The sequence below is a fragment of the Microcaecilia unicolor genome, chromosome 3, assembly GCF_901765095.1.
Source record: "Microcaecilia unicolor chromosome 3, aMicUni1.1, whole genome shotgun sequence".
NCBI lineage: Eukaryota > Metazoa > Chordata > Amphibia > Gymnophiona > Siphonopidae > Microcaecilia > Microcaecilia unicolor.
In genome coordinates, this window is record NC_044033.1 from 375,945,246 (window position 1) to 375,967,516 (window position 22,271).

Below are 22,271 nucleotides of genomic sequence, written 5' to 3' on the forward strand. Positions count from 1 at the left end.
CTGACATAATAATACAGAAAATATAGCCTTGTAACAAAATAGCTCTTGACAAATCGGCTCTAGACAAAATAGTGTTGGAATGTAATTGTATTTTACATGCATTGCCTGTCACCTATTATTTCTCTGTGATTACTCTGTGACCTCTGATGTGAATTACTTAGAGAGGTCACACAGCTATGCAACTTCCTGTGGGGGTTAGATGCAGCACATGCAGCACATGGAGCACATGGAGCTCATGATCTCTCCTAACCTGAGAGGATCTATGGTGGTGTGAGCATCCATTACCATCTAAGCACATGGAAGGAGCTGATAATACAAATGTATAGTAATATGTATATATAAGCCTGTCTGATTATAATCTAACTACAAACTGTGAGTAAACAGATGTTTTGTTACTTCAACTTTAAAGTGACTCAGCAGTGAATTATTCAGGGGTGAATGAGAGAGAGATGAAGAAAGAAATTAACATTTCTAAAGCTGAAGCTGTGTATACTAAAATCTGCTAATTATTTACTACAAATAATCCAACAAAAGGGTTATGGGCCCAGGGCCAGGAATTGAAAAAGAAGAGAAATATTACCAGGCAGAAAAAAAGGGCCACATTTTTCTCTTAAGTTTTAAAGGAAAGATTCAGTCTGTCTCTCTCTCCCCCCACACAGCAGACAGAAGGCTAAGAAAATGGCTGAGGGAAGAAATTCACCATTGTTCTATTCTCTCAAGGTGCCTAAATTAACTGAGTTTAATTATCGGCAGTGGGAATTAAGATTCATATGTCTCCTTCGAGCAAAAGGATTAAATATATGCTTAGACCAAGACAGAACAGCTGAAAATATGGCTGAATGGGACAATGCAAACTATTATGTGAAGTGCATGCTTTGGAAGCTCTCTCAGAGAAACAAGCCATATTAGTGGAGGGAAAAGATACACCAAAGGACATTTTATGTAAGCTGAGAACTATGTATGCAACTACATATGCAAAGCAGCAACCAATTTGGCTGGCAGAGTTGAATGAAACCAAATTAAGGGATAAAAGTAAATGTAATGATCACATTATGCATCTTATGTCTTCATTTAAAAAGCTAGAACTTTCTGGAATTCCCATGTGTGATGCATTGAAAAGAGCATTTCTTTTTACCTCACTATCAAAGAAGTTTGATGTTTTTAGGTCTGTAAATGAGGCCATTGAAGGGCAATCTTTTGAACAGGCAACATCAAAACTAAGGCAGGAATGCATAATAAATGATTCTGAGGAGATGTGTTCTCAAAGTCAGTCAGAGAGAAATGAAACAAATTTCTTGGCAAAGAACAGAGGAAGGCGGAGCTATGGGAAAACTCCACCCAAGGGCAAGCTGATTTGCTACTCATGTGGAAAGGAGGGACATGTATCTAAATGGTGTAAGGAAACACAAAACACTCCCTCTAGCTCACCTAAGCCAATGGAACTAAAGAATTTTCAAACCAGGAAATGTATGAAGGACAAAGATAAACACAAGGGCTTTCTAATGACAGAAAAATCTTTGACTATGGTAAATAATAATTCAAATGAAAGTACTTGGATTTTGGATTCAGGGAGCACATGCCATTTAACCAATTGTAAGAATTTCTTTCAGGAAATGTGTCCAGAGGAAGGTATTCTTAAAACTGCAAACGCAGGGACTGCTAAGATCCAAGCAAAAGGTATTGGATTCTTAAAATGCAAAGTGTCTAATGAAGTTAAAGAAATTCCTGTAAGTGATGTCTTGTATATTCCCCAAGCAGTTTGCAATATGCTTAGTGTATCTACATTAGATAAGAAGGGATTTGTGATTCATTTTGAAAACAGTAAGTGCACAATCTCTAAAAATGATGAAGTGTATGCTGAAGCTTTTATGCATAATGATGTTTATAAACTGAGCATTTCAGGTGAAGCCTCACATCTGGCGCAAGTAAGGAAGAATGATAGTAAATGTAGTCTGGAAATCTGGCGCCGCCGCCTGGGACATCGTGATTCTAAGGTGATCCAGGATCTTTACAGTAAGCAACTGGCCACCGGCATTCAGATAAGTGCAGATGCTGGTAAAATTGAGAAATGCATAGACTGTGTTACTCAAAAGGTGTAAGACCCTCATTTCCTGCATACACAGGAAATAGGAGTAATAAAGTACTGGACTTAATACACAGTGACTTATGTGGACCGTTTAATATCCCATCATTGGGAAATAACAGATTTGTGCTAATATTCTTGGATGATTTCTCTAGATATTGTGTGGCCTATTTGCTGAAAGAGAAAAGTCAAGTCACAGACATGCTGAAGAATACGTAGCCATGGTGAGCAATAAATTTGAAAGAAAACCAAAGGTTCTTCAGACCGACAATGGTGGTGAGTTCACTTCACAAAGCATGCGCACATTTCTAGAACAAGAAGGCATTCAGCATATCACAACAGTAGCTTATACACCAGAGCAAAATTCTGTTGCAGAGAGAAAATTTAGGTCACTTGTGGAAATGACCAGATGTATGCTGTCAGATAGCAATCTCCCTAAAAGACTATGGGGGGAAGCCATTCTCACAGCAGTGTACCTACAAAACAGAATGCCAACTAAAGGCGCTGAGCGCACACCACATGAGACATGGCATGGTAGGAAGCCAAACCTGTCGCACATAAGAACATTTGGAAGTACAGCATATGCTCATGTACCAAAGCAAAGAAGGCATAAGCTGGATTCCACAACAGAAAGGGGCATTTTAGTTGGCTATACTCCAGGACACAAAGGATATAGAATTTTGAATCTGAAAACTGGCATTGTTGGCATAAGACATGTTACATATTTTGATGAAAACAAAAGGGTTGATAAAGGCTGGATTATCCCAGATGAGCCTTATCATCCAGAATATGAAACTAGAACCATAATAGACATGCCAGTGTATATAAATGCCATACCAAGGCAGATGTCTGAAAGCAACTCACCTGTATCTAACGAGGAACAGGCAGAGGAAGCAGACACAGAAAGGATCATTGAAGAAGACAGTACAGTTGGAGAAGGGGAATCAATTGGAGAAGAACTCTCAGATTTAGAGGATGCGGAAAGGTCAGACCAACCTGTTATCAGACGCTCATCCAGGGAAAACAAAGGTGTTCCACCCCCAAGACTGTCTTACCTAACAAAGTCAGCAGAAGCTCAAGAGCCCTTAACATGGGATGAGATTGAGAAAATGCCAGCAGAAGAAGCTGCTGAATGGCATAAAGCTGCACAAGAAGAAATTGATGCATTGGATAAAAATAATACTTGGATTCTTGCAAAATTACCTCCTGGCAAGAAAGCTATAGGATGCAAATGGGTATTCAAGTTAAAAAGGAATGCACAAGGAAAAGTGGAAAGGTATAAAGCCAGATTAGTGGCAAAGGGATATCTTCAAAAATATGGAGAAGATTTTGATGAAGTGTTTGCACCTGTAGTGAAACACACGACAATTAGAACACTTCTGAGCATTGCAGTCTCAAAAGGCATGCAAGTCAACCACATTGATGTGAAAACAGCATTTCTTCACGGAGATATAACTGAAGACTTGTACATGGAACAGCCAACAGGTTTCATAAATACAAAACAAAGACAGCTAGTGTGTAAATTAAACAAAGGTCTTTATGGATTAAAGCAAAGTGCAGAATGTTGGAATGAAAAATTGCATGAAATATTGACAAATTTAGGATTTAAGCAAGGTGAAGCAGATAAATGCTTGTACACTAGGTGCACAAATGGACAATATGCATACATTTTAGCTTTTGTTGATGATCTGCTCATTGCAAGCAAAAGTGAGCAAGAGTACAAGGACATTGTAAAGTGTTTAAACCACAATGTTGAGATAAAAGAACTTGGTAATGTGTCATACTATCTTGGTATAGAAATTGAGAAACAAAATGATGGTTCTTATCTTCTAAGCCAGAAGCAGAAAATAAATGAGCTTATTGAAAGTTTAGGTATGCAAGATGCCCAAGTTGTAAGCACTCCCATGATCACTGATTTTCTGAAGGATGAAACAGTAAGAGAACCTTTACCAGATAACATCCAATATAGATCAGCCATAGGTAAGCTTTTATATCTAGCTACCACATACAGGGCTGATATAGCAAATGCAGTAGGAATTTTGAGCAGAAGGGTCAGCTCACCTACCAAATCAGATTGGACTGCAGTTAAAAGGATGGTAAGGTATTTAAAGGGTACCATTGATTGTAAATTAAAGATTTCAGCCAATAGTAATCCAAAACTAATATGTTACTGTGATTCAGATTGGGCAGGGGATCATTCTGATTATAAATCCACAAGTGGATATGTGTTTATGTATGGAAATGTACAAATTTCATGGGCCAGTCATAAACAAAGTATTGTGAGTTTGTCTTCTACAGAAGCTGAATATGTGGCCGTATCGGAAGCGTGCAGAGAACTGATGTGGATTGAAAAACTTTTGCTGGATTTTGGAATAGCTGAAAAGAGACCAATCCAGATAATGGAAGATAATCAGAGCTGCATCCGACTGTCACAGAATGACAAGGTTCAGTCACGCACCAAGCACATCGCAACGAAATACCACAACGTGCGAGAGTTGGCGAAAGAAGGGGTCATCAGTCTACACTATTGTCACACCAGTGAGATGACAGCTGACATCATGACCAAACCGTTACCCAGAGAACATTTTGTGAATCTGCGTATAAAGCTTGGACTTTGTATGAATAAATAATTGCATGACAGTTATGCATGAGAAGGGGTTTGTTGGAATGTAATTGTATTTTACATGCATTGCCTGTCACCTATTATTTCTCTGTGATTACTCTGTGACCTCTGATGTGAATTACTTAGAGAGGTCACACAGCTATGCAACTTCCTGTGGGGGTTAGATGCAGCACATGGAGCACATGGAGCTCATGATCTCTCCTAACCTGAGAGGATCTATGGTGGTGTGAGCATCCATTACCATCTAAGCACATGGAAGGAGCTGATAATACAAATGTATAGTAATATGTATATATAAGCCTGTCTGATTATAATCTAACTACAAACTGTGAGTAAACAGATGTTTTGTTACTTCAACTTTAAAGTGACTCAGCAGTGAATTATTCAGGGGTGAATGAGAGAGAGATGAAGAAAGAAATTAACATTTCTAAAGCTGAAGCTGTGTATACTAAAATCTGCTAATTATTTACTACAAATAATCCAACAAATAGCCCCTCCCACAAAATAACCCTTGACAAAATAGCCCCAGAAACAAATTAGATCTATCAAAAATAAAAAGTATAGGCTATCCAAATGGCACAAATCTTTAATGAAAAGAAGGAGTGAGAGATTAAAACAAGTGCAATCATCAGTTAACATTTCTCCCCTCTTCCCATCCCTTTCCTTCATATACAGCTTTCTCTCCTTCCCATCCCATCCCATCCCATCACATGCATCAATCCACCCTTCAGATGTCTCTCTCTCCACCAATAATTCCCCTCTGTCTCCCCTTACCATCCAGCATTGCCCCTCTCTCTCCTCCCTCTACCATAGTGTTTCCCAAGTCCAATCCTGGAGTACCCCTTGCCAGTCAGGTTTTCAGGATATCCACAATGAATATGCATGAAAGAGATTTGCATATAATGGAGTCAGTGCATGCAAATCAAGTTCATGTATATTCATTGTGGATATCCTGAAAACCTGACTGGCAAGGGGTATTCCAGGACTGGACTTGGGAAACGCTGCTGTACCATCACCTCTCAGCCTCTCTTCCCCCACCATTCAGTATTACCCATTTCTCTCCCTCCTCCACCCCCCCCTACTATCAAGTGAGTGTGTGCCCCCCCTCTTGCAGGCCCCCCTCAAAATCCCCACCTCTCTGGTCTCAGTACCCCCTCTCCACCTCCCTCTTCCCTGCCCCCCTCCAGCCATCCATGTCCAGCAACCCTCCTCTCCCCCTGCCCCCCCCTGCAGCCACCCATGTCCAGCGACCCTCCCCTTCTCCTCCCCCCCTCCAGCCACCCATGTCCAGCGACCCTCCCCTCCCCCCGCGCGCATCAAACCCCCTCGCCACCCGCAGCTGCCACTGGTAATGCTGTCCGGCCTCTGCTGCTTCTCCTGTTGAGCAGCAATGGCCGCTACAAAAAGAAAAAAAGCCATCTAAATTTTAGTTGCAAGAATGGCCGCTAAACATCCTATATAATAATTCTTACCACCAACATTCTAAAGTAGCTGCCTGTGTCCGTGGCTCCTGGAATTGCTGAGCTAGGCTCCGTAGCCAGGCTGACATCACTCACAGCTGATTCCCAGACAGGGGGAGGAGTAGGGAAACACGCAGAGCAACAAACACCCCCTCGGCGCATCACCCAAGGCCCCCCCCCAGCACATCAAACACCCCCTATCCCCCGAAGCACATCAACCACCCACAGCTGCAGCTGCCACTGGTAACGCTGTCCGGCCGCTGCTGCTTCTCCTGTTGAGCAGGAGCAGCCGCTTCAAAAGAAAAAAAGCCATAAATTTTTTTAAACATCAAGCGCTGCACCGCAGACAGCCATCAGGCATTGGCTGTCGGCTCTGCAGCCGCTCCTCCTCTCGCCTCTCACGTCGCTGCACTCCTCTGGGGTCTTACTCCAGGGGCAGTGACATGGAGGCGAGAGGAGGAGCGGCTGCAGAGCCGACAGCCAATGCCTGATGGCTGTCTGCGGTGCCGCGCTTGATGTTTGGGAATCAGCTGTGAGTGATGTCAGCCTGGCTACGGAGCCTAGCTCAGCAATTCCAGGAGCCACGGACACAGGCAGCTACTTTAGAATGTTGGTGGTAAGAATTATTATATAGGATGTTTAGCGGCCATTCTTGCAACTAAAATTTAGATGCACCCGTTTAGGCCACCAGGCCTAAGTACCTGCGCCTAACTTAGGCATAGCTCAGGTATATTCCATAATAGTGCACATAGTTTTTCGAAATGCCTATGACCTGCACATTCCATGCCCATGGCCACTCCCCCTTTTTGGCTCTGCATTTTAGAATTTACATGCACCACATTATACAATACCCCTAGAAAATTGGGTGCATATTCTAATTAAAGCCAATTAGTACCACTAATAGGTTAAGTACCAATTATTGGTGCTGATTGGCTTGTTAATTACGCTGTCTGCACAGTTTGACCATGTGGCCAAATTAGCGCGCACAACTTAAGGCACCATTTATAGAATTTGGGGGTATGTGTCTGAGTGTGCTTTTATCTTAAGGAGTGCACACAATTTGCATATAGTGCAGACTTTTCCCCAAAGGGTGCATATGCATAAATTAGTATGCATGCGCCAATTGTCTGGAAAGCGTGCACACTATGGACTAAATTCAGTAATTTGGGCGTCAAACAAAAATGAGCGCCGAGTGGTATTCTGTAAATAGTGCTCCAAATCGGGTGCCGTTTATAGAATAGCGCTTAGTGCCAGGATCCGTGCTCAATTTTGGGCATGAGGATTTTCACCAACTGAAACCTGGTGCAAATTCTCACACCTAAATTAGGCACAGACCTCCAGTATTCTATAATACTGTGTGCATCTGAAGTGAACGCCCCTGACCCAGGTACAGTCAGATGTAGGCCTGGAACAACAAGGGAGGCCTTGAAAATTACTCCAAGAACCAGATTGAGAGAGAGAGTGCAGACAGAGTGTGTTGCAATTGCCAACAGAGCATGCCCCTCCCATGGTTACTTGTGCAACTTTACAGAACACCAATTAGGAAGATGCATGTGTAAATTCAAATTGGTACCAATTAGCACACCAATAATTGATTGTTAGCACCCAATTATTAGTGCTAAATGGTTCATTCGATTAAATTGTGTGTGTGAATTGGACACATGCCCAGTTTTGAGCACCTTTTATAGAATTTGGGGGTATGTGTGCACTCATAGTGACATTTGTTTGCCGACAGAAAACTGAACATAAACATTAAAAATGTTTGGGTGCCCATCCCTATTAGAGAAACAGCAAAACCAGCAGCAATTGTAGCTCCTCCACAAGTATACCAAGCAGTTCTCTTTTTTTCTGTGGTGTGGACAGGACACGTTTGTTTCCACTCCTCGCAGCTGGTTCAGACTTTGGTCTTTTTGGTCTTCTCTCTTCTTTTTTTATACCTATCTCAGGGTTTGTCTTTATTTTATTCCTTCCCCGTAATTTTTTAGATTTTTTTTTTGCCTCTGTTAAAGGTTTTCTTTGTTTTACCACACTTGCTAGGCTGCGTTTAGGTGTGAGCTCCTGTCGGATTTTTCCCTCTTCTTTTTCCTAGTGCTCTCCACTTTTTTAGTACCATTGAGTCATTTGATTTATCCACTTGGTGCAGCAGGACCATCTCTAGCAAAGACACCCATTCTGAGTGTCTACAGTGTTTGGGATCTGATCATACACCGGATGTAGTATTGGGTGCACCAGCATGGGATGCTCCTCAAGGCCACTTATGGACAAATTCAACAGCCTGCCTGACAGACTGAGCAGGGTCATGCAACCACAAGAGTGGTCCATCAGCATGGGCATTGCCCGCAAGATCTTCCGAGCATGGGTTATCCCCTCTGTGGATCTCTGTCACTCAGTCCAATCACAAAGTCTCTCAATTCTGTTTCAGGCTCCAGGCTCATGAGTCTGGAGTGGAGGAGTGGCCTAGTGGTTAGGGTGGTGGACTTTGGTCCTGGGGAACTGAGGAACTGAGTTCAATTCCCACTTCAGGCACAGGCAGCTCCTTGTGACTCTGGGCAAGTCACTTAACCCTCCATTGCCCCATGTAAGCCGCATTGAGCCTGCCATGAGTGGGAAAGCACGGGGTACAAATGTAACAAAAAAAAAAAGACTAGAGTTGGATGCCTTCCTCCTTCATTGGGGGACAGGACTTCTGTATGCCTATCTTCCCATTCCTCTTGTGGGGAAGACTTTGCTAAAACTCAAGCAAGACTGCAGGACCATGATCTTGATCACTTCTTACTGGCTCTGGCAGATCTGGTTCCCTCTTCTTCGGGTGTTATCCTCTGAAGAACCATGGAGATTGGAGTGTTTTCTGACCCTCATTACGCAGAATGAGGGATCTCTTCTGCATCCCAACCTCTAGTCTCTGGCCCTTACGGCCTGGAAGTTGAGAGCTTAGATTTTGTTTGCTTTCTTGCATCTCCCAGAGGATGTCTCCAAAGTCTTGCTGACTTCCAGGAAAGATTCCACTAAGAGATATTATTCTTTCAAATGGCGGTTTGCCATCTGGTGTGAGGTCAAGGCCTTAGATCCTATTTCCTGCCCTACATGTACCCTGCTTGAATACCTTCTGCATCTCTCTGAGTCTGGTCTCAAGACCAACTCTGTAAGGGTCCACCTCAGTGCAACTAGTGCTCACTATCATCGTGTATATCTTTGAACAGCCTCTAGTTTGCTTCATGAGAGATTTGCTGTTGACAAAGTCCCTTGTCAAACCTTCACCTGTGTCATGGGACCTCAATGTCATTCTCACTCAGCTAATAAAAGTTCCTTTTGAGCTACTTGATTCCTGTCATCTGAAATACTTGACCTGGAAGGTCATATTTTTGGTGGCTTTTACTTCAGTTTGCAGGGTCAGTGAGCTTCAGGCCTTATTGGCGGATGCACCCTATATGAAGTTTCATCATAACAGAGTAGTCCTCTGCGTGCACCCTAAGTTCCTACCTAAGGTTGTGTTGGAGTTCCAGCTGAGCCATCCGATTGTCTTGCCAACATTCTTCCCCTGACCTCATGCCCATCCTGGCGAAAGCGCGCTGCATACCTTAGACTGCAAGCGAGCATTGGTCTTTCACTTGGAGCAGACTAGGCCCTACAGACAATCCCAACTTTTTTTTTTCCAATAGGATGGGGGGTCACCATCAGGAAATGCACCATTTCCAATTGGTTGGCAGATTGCATTTCTTTCACTTATGCCCAGGCTCGGCTGACCCTTGAGGGTCATGTCAGGGCTCACAGTGTCAGAGCCATGGCTGTGTCGGTGTCGGTAGCCCACTTGGGGTCAGCCTCCATTGAAAAAATTTGCAAGGTTGTCACATGGTCTTCCGTCCACACATTCACATCTCATTACGGCCTTGAGCAGGATATCTGACGCAACAGTTGGTTTGGACAGACAGTTCTGCAGAATTTGTTTGGTGTCTAGTCCAACTCCACCCTCCTAGGCCCATTTTGTTCTGTTCCAGGTTGCACTCTCACTCAGATTGTATATAGTTTCAGGTTAATTATTTTTTTTGCCCGAGCAATTGTGAAATCCAATTGACCACTGGTGGTTTTTGGTGAGCCTGGTAGCTAGCGATTCCCATACGTGAAAATTACAAGCCTGCATGTCCTCGGAGAAAGCAAAGATACTTACCTGTAGCAGGTATTCTTTGAGGACAGCAGGCCTTATATTCTCACATACCCTCTCACCTCCCCTTGGAGTTGTCTCCTTTTTTTTTTACACTTTATATTCTACTGCTGCACCTGCGCTCTCGCAGTGGGCGGGAAGGCACTCACGCATGCGCGGTGGAGTGTGTCTCATGCTCAAAAACCTATTAAGCTTGTTACAAGCTCTGGACCGGCTATGCAGGCCCGTGTTACCCATATGTAAGAATAAAAGGCCTGCTGTCCTCGGAGAATTCCTGCTACAGGTAAGTATCTTCTCTTTATTGTAGAATATAATAATAATAATCATTTTTAAAAGATGACGTACACCAACTTTTCAGAATGACTGGGAGTGCTAAACCATTAAAAGTTACTCTTCTTTTGTCAAAGTGAAGGCATTTGCTCAATATTGAGGGCGCTCTAGCACCCATAGAGCTGGCATCTATGTGACTGGTGTTCGGAACATTACCAGAACTCCCTAATTGCCTTCACTATTTCTCTTTTGTGCATAGTAATTTCTTGCTTTTATCTTTAGCACAGACGTGGGGGAAGGGGCCATAGTGAGATAATATATGTACAAACTCCCATGGTAAATAAAGTTTTGAATCTTAAGGGAAAAAAAGCAAAAGCAGTAGCCAACAGACTTCCCACTCCTTGACAGTCTGTGTGAGACGTGTCAGTGAGCCACGTGGACGCGGTGGTTGACATGGACGTGGAGTCTCCAGGTCCTGGTGTGTGTGTGTGCGCCAGTGCCTGTGTGCCTTGAAGGGAAACCCGATACACCAAAGAAAAGGGAGGGATAATTCAGTGCAGTAACACTGCACCGCTACTGAGAGAACTGCAGACAGGCAAGGGAGGCGCCCAGAGGCAACGGAGAGCAGAGAATAAGGGGAGGAGAAAGCAAGGGAGGTGAGGGAGGGAGCTAGGATGCACTGCAGTCAGAAGCCGGAGAGAGAAAGAGAGCGAAGTACCAGATCAGAACCTTGCACTGGGAAAGCCAGGTGACATATTCTGCAGTCTGACTGAGGGATTTTGAAAAATTACTTCAGCTAGATTCCAGCATATGGTTATATGCTTGAGTTTTATCTGCAGCGTTCAGTCCGACTGCTTCTCCGAGAGCATCCGTGAACCCACTGCTGACAGGAGAAAGGGCGATAGACATCGATTTACCCAGTTCCCCCCACCCTTCAGACCTCCGCAGTGCACCCAGGAAAGGGTAAGCTTTCCTAATGCTGTCAAAAGAGGATTGATGATTACAGCTCACCCTGATTAGGTCTTTCTAGTAACGTGAAGGAATGACCGGGAGCAGGTAACTAGGGGACAGAATAGCATGCTTAACTACTGGTATTCGGTGTTGTATCAGTGCATAGCAGTTTCACAAAAAGCAAAGACTTCAGGCCATTTTAAGCAACATTATACTGCAGCAACCGTCTGGCAAAAAACATCATGACACATTTATAATTAACCCGCGTTATTACCTGTGCAAATATAAGGTGTAATATGATACCACTGTCACCCTATTGTGCTATAGTATAGAAACAAAAATGCATGATACGTAGCTGTTAAGATTTTTTTCTGAACATATGTCTGTGTATAGATCAGTAGATGCAGACAGTCATATATATATATATATATTTGCTGTATGAGTTTGATCACACAAATAAAGTTCAGATTTCCCCTATTGTAATGTTTCTGAATCTCTAAAGAAAGCAGCCCCGCTGCATTTGGACTTCTGGTTCTGATATCCAAAGACAAACAAACAAACAAAAAAATCCCTAGAAAATCTTTTAAAGCTTGATTCAATAAAGTATTTTATCTCATACATGAGAATAAGTAAACAGCTTTAGTGAAAAAGGCGCTTATGAATGTCTATTGGCCCTTGGCTTCCCTATACTCTTGTTTGCTGTGATGTGGATGCACAGCATTGTGTCTCCAGCCAGTTATTGGCAGACTGAATTCGAGGCTGTAACAATGCACGAAAAAAGCCAAATGAATAGGAAAAAAGGCAAAAATTGGGAAAAATGTGTTTTAAACAAGCCGAAACAGTTTTTTGGCCATGCACATCCCAATGTTGCAGCTTAGCTTACAGCATTACAGTAGTTATACTAGGATAGAAAAGACAATGGTGCAGTATTTCCATCTCTGTATGCTGGCCACATGGTGGTCACTTCTCTAGGTAGACACTTTGCAGAGGGCTGTGCTCAGCCTGTCTTACCTGCATAAGGGTTAAGTGTTAAACACTTCCGCAAGCTTCATTTAATTCAGCATGCAGCCATTGGGAGAGTGCATGCCCATTGTTAAATCATATTAATTTCGATTAAGGGCACTGGGGAGTGTTGGATGCTGAGCAGTGAAACAAGCATAGACGTTATATATATATATATATATATATATATATATATATATATATATATATATATATAGGGTGTATTTTAATAACCCCTTCTTTCTAGTTTTACCCCTGACACAAAACGTGGCCACGTCGGGTATTGTTTTAATTTCCCACTTCTGGGTTTTGTTTTAACAAACTACTTGTGTTCGACCCAGTCTGCTTTTCTAGTTTTTATCTACCTTAGCAAGCAGATTTTTGCCTTTTGTTTTGTTGGTCAGTATTTTGCTTATTGCTGCATCAGAGTAAACAAGACCAAACATCTGAAGAGCAAACAGAATATTAATAGCCTTTGTCAATATCATCTTATTTTATTTTCCATGTTTTATTTTGTTTGATTTCTATTGATAACCTGAAGACTATATTAAATTCTTCAAAATTAAGGGGCCCCTTTACTAAGCCATGGCAAAAAGTGACCTGTGGCAGTGCGAGCACATCTTTTGGGCATGCGCCTGGCCAGTTTTTGCCGCATCCTGGAAAATGGCCTTTTTAAGGGGCCAGAAAATGGACATACAGCAAAATAAAAACCAGCACACATCCATTTCAGCCTGAGACCTTACTGCAACCCATTGACTTAGCGGTAAGGTCTCTCATGTGCTACCCGGGCAGTAGGTATGCAGTGCACATCCACTGCCATTTACTGTCGGGTAAGCGCCACATGGTAGAAAATAGAAAATGTTTGCTACTGCGTGTTTTTGGCACGTGTCAAATTCAGAATTACCACTCAGGGCATGTGGTAGCCAGGCAGTAGTGCTGATTTGGCTTATGCTGGATGCACGTAAGCCCTTAAGCGCTTTTGTAAAAGGGCCCCTAAATGCCTTGCAAATAACAAAACGTACTACTGTCAACATGACAAAGACATGCTCACTGGCTCAGCAAAGATGGCTGCCACTGTTCTGACATCCTTTATATCTCGGTGAATAATGTCACCAATGACATCATATTCACTTAGAATAACTTTGCGGAATCGTACAATAATCTTATATATGCTAAAATAAAATCATGTTGGAACAAACAGCTATTTTGAAAAAACATCTGTAAGCTTATTTGACTAAGTTAGCTTCTATTGAGAGAACATCCAATGTCACTTTTTAGTGCAAAAAGGGAGGAAAAGACCGCAGAAAATGTCTATGAACATAAATCAGTCTTTTGGGGGCCCTTTTACTAAGCCGTGTAGGCGCTTATGTGTGCCCAATGTGCGCCAATTCGGAACTACCACCCAGCTACCGCTTGACCCAGGTGGTAATTTCATTTTTTACATGTGTCTGCTACACGCGCCGGAAAATATATTTTATGTTCCAGCACGTGGCGGTAATCTGCATTGTACCTGCACCAACGATTCCTGCCTGGTTAATGCGTGAGTCCTTACTGCTAAGTGAATGGATGGTGGTAAGGTCTCAGGCCCAAAATAGACGTGCGCCAATTTTCATTTTGCCGCATATCCATTTTCGCCAAAACAAAAAGGCCTTTTTTTACAGGCGTGCTGAAAAATGGATCTGCACGCATCCAAAACACATGCCTACACTAGCACTGGCCATTTTTCAGCACACCTTAGTAAAAAGACCCCTTGGTGCTATCTCTACAGACTTACTCTCAATCACTGGCCAAAAACCTCCCTTAATTTCAGGGGCAAAATCCAACATATATTAATTTTTGTGACTTGTTTTAATCAATTATTTTAGCTTTTTAAAATCAAACTCCATAAATCAAATGTTCATGAGCACTACGTATCTTGCTATATCCCAACGGGACTCCCGTTTCACTGAAAAGCTTTGTTAGGGGGATATATGTGCTCCCCTGACGAAACTTTTCAGTTAAACGGGAATCCCGTTGGGATATAGCAAGATAAGTACTGCTCAAGAACATTTGACTTATGGAGTTTGATTTTAAAGAGCTAAAATAATTGATAACAACAAGTCACATAAAAATAATGCATGTTGGATTTTGCACCTGAAATTAAGGGAGGTTTTTGGCCAATTATTGAGTCTGTAGAGACAGCATCAAAAGACTGCTTTATGTTCACAGATGTTTTCTGAGGTCTTTCCCCCCCCCCCCACCTTTTTTTTTGCACCGTTTTGGTTCATTCGCGTATAGTTATTAGTTTGTCACAATTTGGGTGATTGCATGAACCCCTGATTGATTGTCATCAGACATTCGGTTGTTGTATATTGGTATTCTGCAATATGAAGCATTATGCATTTTTACGGAATTCTTGAATGAACATTCCGTTGATAGGAAGTTACCACCTCTTTCATAATACAACTGGCAGCTATGTTGGAGCTCATATTTTTCAACAAATATTAGATGTTGCAATGGGGACCACAATGGCCCCATCAGTAGCCAATCTTTTTATGAAGGCCTTTGAAGACAAATGGGTCAAGACCAATGATTACTCACCTTATAGTAAGTTATGGGTGAGATTCATCGATGATATTTGTGTTTTGTGGACAGGCTCTGAACAAGCTTTGGAAAGTTTTGTAGTGTGGTTAAACAACTATAATCAAAATGGCATTTCATTCTATGGAGATTGCATTTTTGGATGTTTGGATAAGAAGGTCTGAATATGGTTTTGTTAAAAAAAGAGACTGATAGAAGAAATACCTTTTTAGATTTCAAGAGTTGTCATCCACCAGTGTTAAAACGAAGTTTACCTTTATTTCAGTTTCTCCAATATAGGACAAACTGTTCAGATATAAAAGAGTTTAAAATGCAAGCTCAAGGATTGAAATTCCGGTTGTTCCAAGGAGGATATCCTTGGACAGTTGTTAAAAATGCCTTTAAAAGATCAAGGTATTTGGACAGAGATCTTCTGTTTAAAGAGAGACAATTTTGTTGTGAAAAATGGATACCTACTTGTGTTCTCAGATACGCTGCTTATATTGGTAATGTTGTGCCAATTCTGAAAAAACACTGGAATCTCTTGAGAGTACATGATGTTTTTGAAATAAAGAATTTAAGGATAGCTTATAGTAGGAATCGTAATTTCAAGGATATTATGTCCAGCAGATTATAGTTTGGATTTTAATGCAATACCTAGTGTTGGTAAACACAGCAAATATGGCAAATGTAAAACATGTGACTCGACAATGGAATTACAAGAATAGTTTATGCATTCAATAATTAAATGCAAATTTAAGATGAAACATGAAACCACTTGTACTACAGATTTTGTTATGTATGTCATCATTTGTCCCTGTCCAAAACTATGAGGCAATTCAGGAAATGGATGAATGAATGTAGAAGTTGTATTACAAGTAAAAAATTTGAAGAGCCTTTAGTACAGCATTATGATTTACAAGGACATATGTTTTCTACATTAAAATGTTGTGTGATCAATCACATTCCTGCATTAAAATATAGCACCGATAGGAAGTCTGCTCTTCTGTGTCTGGAGCAAGAATGGATTTATCATTTAAACATCAAAGAACCTGTTGGTCTGAATGTGAAAGTTGAATGGCACGAATTATTTTGAATGAAACGCTGGCCACTGTTGGTTGGACCAAGATAATTTGTTGTCATTAACTCAGATAAATTTCTGTGAAGAAGAGTTTTTATATAATTGTCTTTGAGCTACTTTGAACAGAGTGTGTATTTAAAAAATAGTTCTTTAATGATTCAAGGATTGAAGAAATTTAAAATATTAGATTATTTGAAAGGGTTTTTTTTAAGTCAATGAAGTGATTGTCCTTTCTAGAGTTTGAGCTGGTAATTTTGCTCTGAATGGGGTTCTGAGGCTTTTTCTTCCTTCATTTTGTAAGCTGTATTTGAGAACTACAGTGTGTGATTATAACATTTGCCTTCTGATGTTTTTTGGAAATATGTTAGTGGAATCTTATTTGTGAAGGGACAGACTTAAAAATCCCAGTATGAATACTTTGAAAGAAAGGCAGTAGAGGGAGATATGATAGAGATATTTAAGTACCTCCATGGCATAAATGCACACGAGGTGAGTCTCTTTCAATTGAAAGGAAAGTTTGGAATGAAGGGACATAGGATGAAGGTGAAAGGTGAAAGACTCAAGAATAACCTGAAGAAATTCTTCTTCATGGGAAGAATGGTGAAATTGTGGAACAGCCTCCCAGTGGAGGTGATGGAGACAAAGATTGCATCTGAATTCAAAAAATGCTGGAGGACAAGTACATAGGATCTCTAAACAAGAGGAAGAGATAGTAGATGGCATGGATGTTCAGGCCGAATAGGCCATATGGCAGGGGCGTAGCTAGACACCCAAATTTGGGTGGGCCTGGGCCCAAGATGGGTGGGCAGAAGTACTCCGCCTTGTTGTCCCACAAGTGATTTCGTCTCTCCCTCTCTTGCCTGCATCCATATGGTCTGTCATACATCCGCCCTTCCCTGAATACCTTTTAAATAGCAGAATTTCACCGGCAGCGAGCAGCAACTAATACACACTGCTCATGTTGGCCCCACAGCCTTTCCTCTGATGTAAGTTCCTGTTTCTGTAAAGGTGAAAATACATCAGAGGGAAGGCTGCAGGGCCGGTGCAAACAGTATGTATCAATCGCTGCTTGCTGCAGGCAAAGATCTGCTATTTAAAAGGTATGCAGGAGGGACAGTTGGGAGTTTTCGGCTGGTGGGGCTTGGGAATCCCTGTCAGCCACATTATAGATATGCTGCTATAGGGTGGGCCTGAACCCAAAGTGGATGGGCCTGGGCCCACCCAAGCCCACCCCTGGCTACGCCACTGCCATATGGTCTTTATCTGCCTCCATTTTTCTATGGTGCATATTTTCAAAAGAGAAAAAAATGCCTCAAAAGAGGCAGAAAGTGGCAGATAGATGTTTTTCTTACAATAATATCTAAGTTGCAATTTTTGAAACTCAGAATTGAGACATTTTACTTCACAGTTCATCTAAATCTCAAGAGGGTGTATTGAAGGTGTGTTTTGGGCGGGGCTTGGGCAAGCTTAAAATCTGGAGTTTTTTTAGCAATGATGGAACAGAAAAAAATATTCAGGACAGAAAAAAGTTTGTTTTTACCTAGACCTGTTTCAGGCACAACTAAGTCAATAAAAAGGAGCCCTAACTGACCTGCGGACCACTGTAACCCTCGTAATCTCCCAGTGGTCACTGACCCCCCTCCCACCCCACAAAAATGTGACATTGACATTAGATACCAGGGTCTATGACAGTGCCAGATGTTATGGCCATCCCTAAGAAAGCAGCAAGCAATTGGATGGAGTAGCCTATTGGTCAGTGTAGTGAACAGTGAACAATGGTACCCAGGTTCAATTCCCACTTTAACTCTTTAATTTCAATAAAAATATGTGAGCCCTCCTGGAACAGAGAAATACCAGAGCTTAACTATTTGTTGAGTGAAAAAATATTTTCTCCTATTTGTTTTAACAGTTTTACCATGTAACTTCATGGAGTGTCTCCTAATCTTTATACTTTTTCAAAGAGTAAGCCATCAATTAATTTTTAATCATTCTACTCCACTCACAACTTTGTAGACCTCTATCAAATCCCTCCTAGCTCTCTCTTCTCCAAGCTAACCACTTAAACATTTCTTCATATGAGAGGAGTTCTATCCTCTTAATCATTTAGAGAAAAGGATAAGAAGCTCAGTCTTGGTCATGTTTAGTTTCAGATGGGGCTGAGACATCCAGGCGGCAATGTCAGACAGGCAGGCTGATACTTTGGCCTGGATTCCTGCTGAGATTTCTGGTGTGGAGAGGTAGATCTTGGAGTCATCAGCGTAAAGATGATACTGAAAACCATGGGATGAGATCAGATTACCAAGGGAAGAAATATAGATGGAGAAAAGAAGAGGTCCCAGGACAGATCCCTGAGGTACACCAACTGACAGTGGGATAGAAGTAGAGGAGGATCCACTAGAGCATACACTAAAGGTACGCTGGGAGAGATAAGAAGAAAACCAGGAAAGAACAGAGCCCTGAAATCCAAGTGAGGACAGCGTATCAAGGAGTAGGCTGTGATCAACAGTGTCAAAAGCAGCAGATAAATCAAGAAGGATGAGGATAGAATAGAGACCTTTGGATCTGGCCAGGAACAGATCATTGGAGACTTTAGCAAGCGCTGTTTCAGTTGACTGAAGGGGGTGAAAGCCAGATTGAAGTGGATCAAGAATAGCTTGAGATGAAAGTAAAAATTTCCATTGTATCTATTTATGGTCTACTATGACTCAGAGATAAATGTTGTAGACTTTCCTATCACTGACTGGATTTTTTTTCCTTTTTGTTTTATATTTGATTTTGTAAGCTGCCTTGACTTGTTTGCCAGATAAATGCCTACTAAGCGTTAAACCAATATAATTGGGTGCTGTAGAGTCATGGGATAATACAAAAGTACAGAGTCTGAAGCTGTGTGGACAAATAATAGAAAGCCTGGTGGTAGTTCCGAATTGGCATGCGGCAACCCTTTAGTAAAAGGGACCCTATGACAGATACCTGAATGTACTTGGATGAATGATTCAAATGCTGTTAGGAGAGACAGACATGAATTTTGTAGGGCAGTTTCTCTATAGGAAACTAGACAAAAATATAGATATAATTTATAATAAATTAAGGCTTTCAAAAGGGTCATAAACTGTTATTTAAGTTGGACCCCCCCTGCCAATTATCTGTTCTTTACATTTTTATTGTACAGTAGGATTCAGCTAAGGGTGCCTCACAAATTTGCCCTCCTTTCTCTGTCATCTTTCTCTTCTCCTGCTAATTCCTTTTCCTGGTTCTGCTTTTATTCCTATGCATTTCTTTTCCTTTTGGCATCTCACCTTCCCCTCCATCTGTCCTTTTGACATCTATTTTCTCTTCCATTTGCTCTATCTAAAGTATATTTTCCTCTTTTTTCCTGCCATCTCTTCACTTCTGTCTTCTTTATTTTTCCTTACATCTTTCATCTATATCACCTTTCAATTCCTACATCTTCTACTCCTTCATCTCTCTCTCTCTGTTACCTGATGGGGGGTGCTTTTTTGACTCTCAGGAGCTCCTTGCTAAATTTAGTATGAAAACAGAGTGGCTTGGCAAATAGAGTGTTCTATTGTGGATTAAAAACTGGTTAAAAGATAGAAAACAGAGAGTAGGGTTAAACGGTCAGTATTCTCAATGGAGAAGGGTAGATAGTGAGGTTTCCCAGGGGTCTGTGCTGGGACCGCTGCTTTTTAACATATTTATAAATGATCTAGAGATGGGAGTAACTAGTGAGGCAATTACATTTGCTGACGACACAAAGTTATTCAATGTTGTTAAATCACAAGAGGATTGTGAAAACTTACAAGAGGACCTTACGAGACTGGGCGACTGGGCATCTAAATGACAAATGACGTTTAATGTGAGCAAATGCAAAGTGACGCATGTCGGAAAGAGGAACCCGAATTATAGCTACGTCATGCAAGGTTCCACGTTAGGAGTCACCAATCAGGAAAGGGATCTAGGCGTGACCACTGGGGGAGTAAGGGGGTGTCATGCCTTAATCCCTTCAGTGGTCATCTGATCATTTAGGCTACCTTTTTCTGACTTAGTTGTGATAAAATCAGGTCTAGACCAAAACTTCTAAATTGTAGCCCTGACATTTTTGTTTTGTTCCATTATGGCAGAAAAATATCTAAGTTATGGGAACACCCAAATCCCGCCCGCCCCTTGTGATTTGAACGAACTGCAGACAAACTGCATAGAAAAATGTTTTGCAATGTGTTTCAAAAATAGCGATTTGGATGTTTTGGCAAATAAAACACCGAAATGACACTTTGTTTCCCTTTTTGGATGTTTTTCCTGTTTCAAAAATAATATATATTGGGATCTAGACTTTTGCCTTGTATATGATTACCCCAGAACTCATTGATTAGAGAACATTTTTTTAAAAGATATGGAAATATTTGTAATCTTCATTGGAAGTGCTTTTTGAAGAATATCGTTTACAGTATCGTTTCCTTTTGGATGTGTGGTGTGGATTATGTGGCATCCTTGGACACAGCCAAGATAGGAGCGAGAATTGAAACTGATGCCCTTTGCATGGCAGCAAACTGTACTGCTATAGGATTTGTGTACCTTAGACCACTTGCTAAAGGTGAGGCTCCCTGGTTAGAGGCTCTGGGAAAGGGATAACGAGAGAGAGGACACTGCAGTGATAACAGCAGAATGGAAGGAGACAGGAGCAAGGCTTCAGGACAGGTGAAAGGGTTTCTGGGACTCCCCTGCAACTTATCAGTTGGCATCCCCGCCCACCTGTCCAGCATCTCTTCTCACTCCCCCCCCCCCCCCAAACACACATGGTCTAGCATTTTCTTGTCTCCCCTTCCCAGGGGCAAAAGAATGCCTTTTTGATTGGGCAGATACAAGCTCCATGCCCAGCTCCACCTTCAGTTCCAACACCAATTTACATTTAGTCAATTTTATGTAAATTTATATAACCCCTAATTCTGTAACAGGGTGTCTAAAGTTAGGCACCATTTGTACACGTATGTTATAGAATACTAGCACTTACATGCATAGTCCCGGATTCTGTATAGCGTGACCAAAATTGTGTGCGCAAATCCAGTTGTATTCTGAATTTTTGTATGCAATTTAATTACTTAACAAGCCAATCAGCGCTGATAATAGCCACTTAAAGCAATTATTGATACTAATTGGCTTTAATTAGAATTTCCGTGCACAACTTGCAAAGTGGTGCACATAAATTCTAATGCACGCTGCCAAAAAGGGGACATGGCCATGGTCGTGGAATGGGCAGACCGTGGGAAGTTCTGAAAATCTATGCACATGGTTATAAAATACACCTGCTCTGCACTTAACTTAGGCGCCGGTATTTACTTGGCGTAAACGGACACACCTAGAGTTAGGCACAGTAATGGCCGCAAGGCACAGTCCATAAACCAGCTAAGAATATTCTATAAACTGTGCGTAAATCTAGGTGCGGTTTACAGAATACACCTTGGTTGAAAGATTAGCTTCGCTGATGTTTCAGGCGCAATATGTAGAATCTAGTCCATAATGCATACTTAAGTGCATATGTGCTAAAGTGCTATTCTATAATTTACATACACAAGTTGCTTAGCAAATAAGTACAAGGAGCGTACACATGGACTGGTCTCCCAGGCAGGGACATAGCCAGACTTCAGCGGGAGGGGGGTCCAGAGCACGAAGTGAGGGGCACATTTTAGCCCCCCCCCCAGCGCCGCTGTCCCCCCCATCATTTTTGACCTCCCTGCCACCACCACCACCTTTGACCCCCCCAGCACCAACCCTTTTGACCCCCTCTTCCCACCGCCGCCAACCCTCCCCCATCGCCGCCGTCGGGTACCTTTGCTGGCAGGGGGAGCGGGGGGTCCCCAACCTCTGCCAGCCGAAGTCCTCTTCTCCGGCAGGATGTTAGACTCACAGAAACAGAAACCTGCCCTTGCAGATCAGCAACGCGGCCGCGCTGGAGAAGAGGACTTCGGCTGGCAGGGGTTGTGGGAACCCCACCAGCAAAGGTACCCAACAGCAGCGGGGGAGGGTTGGCAGCAGGAGGGGGGGTCGAAGGGGTTGGCGGCGGGTGGGCCACGGCCAAAACTATGGGG

General features: G+C 42.1%; 1 protein-coding gene across 1 annotated transcript in view; it reads left to right on the plus strand.

Moving 5' to 3' along the window:
• Positions 1–11,294: 11,294 nt before the first annotated feature.
• Positions 11,295–22,271, plus strand: part of CGREF1 (cell growth regulator with EF-hand domain 1) — a 59,028-nt gene continuing 48,051 nt past the window's right edge. Inside the window, exon 1 of the mRNA XM_030195536.1 lies at positions 11,295–11,558. The gene's annotated coding sequence lies outside the window, so the exon portion shown is untranslated. The remainder of the gene's footprint in view (positions 11,559–22,271) is intronic.